General features: G+C 39.7%; 1 pseudogene across 1 annotated transcript; it reads left to right on the top strand.

Annotated features, from left to right (window-relative positions):
• Positions 1-238: 238 nt before the first annotated feature.
• On the top strand, positions 239-2,532 carry LOC143570878 (cytochrome P450 86A22 pseudogene; annotated as a pseudogene). The gene is made up of 2 exons (XR_013142009.1): positions 239-1,083; positions 1,822-2,532. The product of XR_013142009.1 is annotated as a cytochrome P450 86A22 pseudogene (transcript).
• Positions 2,533-3,146: the final 614 nt, after the last annotated feature.

The raw sequence follows: 3,146 nt of genomic DNA, 5'->3' as shown, positions 1-3,146 counted from the left end.
TACACATAACATGTCAACTACGGGATTAAACCTTAGACCTTTAAAAGAAAAAAAAAACACATATTACATTATCAGATACTATTAGACCAAATGCTCTTTGTTGTTAGCAGTGTTGTTCGACATTTATATACACATACTGTACACTATTATATTTTACAGGTTTTGTTGGTGATGGGTGTTGTGGTGTGATAAGGCCTACATAGATTTGTGTTTGCCTCATTTAAGTGAACACCTTCAAATGGACTCAACAACTATGTTTCTCATTTTAACAGCAATAGTAACATACACCATTTGGTTCAAGTCCATCGTACGCCGTGCAACCGGTCCACGTGTCTGGCCGATATTCGGTAGCTTACCTAGCTTAATCCTAAACGCTAACCGTATGCACGAATGGATCGCGGAAAACCTCCGCACGTGCGGTGGCACGTACCAAACGTGCATATTCCCCATCCCGTTTCTAGCCCGAAAGCAAGGTCACGTGACGGTCACGTGCGACCCCAAAAACCTCGAACATATTCTCAAAATCAATTTCGATAATTACCCAAAGGGTCCCACGTGGCAGGCTGTCTTTCATGATTTACTTGGTGATGGGATAGTTAACTCTGATGGTGACACGTGGCTTTTCCAACGTAAGACCGCGTCGCTCGAGTTTACAACTCGTACGCTTCGACAAGCCATGGCTCGGTGGGTGAGTTTAGCCATTAAGCTGAGATTCGTTCCCATATTGGAAACGGCTCAGCGGGAAGCCAAGCCGGTTGATTTACAAGATCTTTTGCTTCGGTTTACTTTCGATAATATATGCGGCCTGGCTTTAGGAAATGACCCGCAAACTTTGTCACCCGAGCTACCCGAGAACGGGTTTGCCGTGGCTTTTGACCGAGCCACGGAAGCCACTTTACAAAGGTTTATTTTGCCGGAGATGATGTGGAAGGTGAAGAGATGGCTTGGGCTTGGGATGGAGGTTGAGCTGAGCCGAAGTATGAGACACGTGGAGGAGTATATGACAAACGTGATTAATAAACGTAAGCTTGATCTGATGAGTCAGATGGAGTGTGGGAACCCACATGATGACTTGTTGTCTAGGTACGTTGTTTGTCGGGCCGGTTTTTGTTGTACGCCGTTCAGGTTATTTGGTTTTGGATATTATGCGGTAAAAACCAATCCGAATGACTGAGTTTTTATTCAGTTTGGTTTTTTATTTTGACCGGATAAACATGAAAGCTTTTTTGTATGTATATAATTTAAGGCGGACAGTCAAATGTCATAAACCAACATTTGTTTAATTTGCGTTTTATTTGTAAAAGGCCCCTAACAATTTTTTACACATAAGAACCCAACATATGCTACATGTTTTTCTCGTAAAAGTTGTCTTAACAATATTTTTTGCACATAAAAAAACAACGTAATTCTAGTTTTATCATAAAATTTAAAGATATATATTTTTTAATTTTTTTCAAATTTAATATGTTAACGAATTTTTATGAGAAAAACAGAAAGTATGTTTTCTAGTGTTTTATGTGCAAAATAATGCTAAGCGTCTTATAAAGTACGTTACTTTATAACGTGAAAAAAAATTGTTAAAGAGATTTTTAGTAGAAAGAATAGAAAGTATATTGGTTTTGATGATATATGTACCTTTTCTTTACTATGTGATATTAAATTGAATTAGTTTAAATAAGAGTAGGTTAAAATTGTAACTGAATCACCTATTCGATTTGGTTTAAAACCAAATTTAATCCGGTTTCGCTTTAATCGGTTTTATTTCAGTTTAATTAGTTTCAAACTGAATAAAAACACATCCCTAAATACCTCTATCTATAGGTTCATGAAGAAGAAAGAGTCTTACACAGATACGTTTTTACAAAACGTGGCACTCGACTTTATCCTCGCTGGACGTGACACGTCATCCGTAGCACTGAGCTGGTTCTTCTACCTCATCACCCAAAACCCTAGAGTCGAAACAAAAATCCTCACCGAACTCCGCACCATCCTAACCTTTACACGTGGACACGACACGTGTCAATGGGTCAACGAACCCCTAACGTTTGAAGAAGTTGACCGTTTGACCTACCTCAAAGCCGCCCTAACCGAAACCCTCCGTCTCTACCGTCCGTCCCCGAAGACTCCAAACACGTGATCAACGACGACATCCTCCCGTCAGGCGATTTTGTCCCCGCGGGTTCATCAATCACGTACTCGATCTATTCAACCGGGAGAATGAAGTTCATTTGGGGAGATGACGCGTTGGAGTTTAAGCCCGTGCGGTGGTTATCGGACGACGGGGCGAGATTTGAGATGAAGGATCAATACAAATTCGTTTCGTTCAATGCGGGTCCGCGAATTTGTTTAGGAAAAGATCTGGCGTATTTGCAGATGAAGTCGATAGCGGCCGCGGTGTTGCTTCGACACCGAATATCCGTCGTTGAAGGTCACCGTGTGGAGCAGAAGATGTCGTTGACATTGTTTATGAAGTATGGGTTGAAGGTGGAGCTTCGGCCTAGGGTTTTGACGCCAGATTTGGCGGGAGTTTGATGCATGTGATGGGTAGTTATGCTTGTTGTAACGGTAAACATAAAATACTACGTTACTTATACTTTATGCTGATATGATATTTATAATAATTTCTTAATTCAATCACTACAAACATTTTGTTTTTAATTTTTATCTAAACTATTACATCATTTGTTACGTCATAGAATTCTGTTTTTGTGGTGACACAACGACTGTCAAGTGGCAGTTAGCGGTATGGTTTCTTGGGGAACGCACAAGTCAAACTCTGAAGTCAGCATAAGCCCGGTTAAGACATAATAGACTGGCCAGAGTGAGGCATCGGAAATCCCCAGATTTGAAGAGTGCGATAACTTGACTAAACAAAATAAAACTATTAATACACAGATGTGGTTAATAAAACCATTAATGCCTAAATAGATGTGTTTTGTGATGGCTCTAAAGAAGGTAAAACGGTCCGTTACATCACTGCGACATATGTGAAAAATGCTTCACAAAAGTGTGTAACATTTCACATTTAGTGGCTTTGTTTCATTTTCAATTTTTTTTTTAAATATGAGATGGAGTTGTTTGATTAATAAAAAAAATAAAACAAAGAAAACATTCCGCCCAGAATGTCATGGTTTGCCCCCATCATG

This window comes from Bidens hawaiensis, unplaced genomic scaffold (genome assembly GCF_021521415.1).
Source record: "Bidens hawaiensis isolate Kalapana, Puna unplaced genomic scaffold, B.hawaiensis_p1.1 tig00025169_1, whole genome shotgun sequence".
In the NCBI taxonomy this organism is placed as follows: domain Eukaryota; kingdom Viridiplantae; phylum Streptophyta; class Magnoliopsida; order Asterales; family Asteraceae; genus Bidens; species Bidens hawaiensis.
This window is presented reverse-complemented; position numbering and strand designations above follow the sequence as displayed.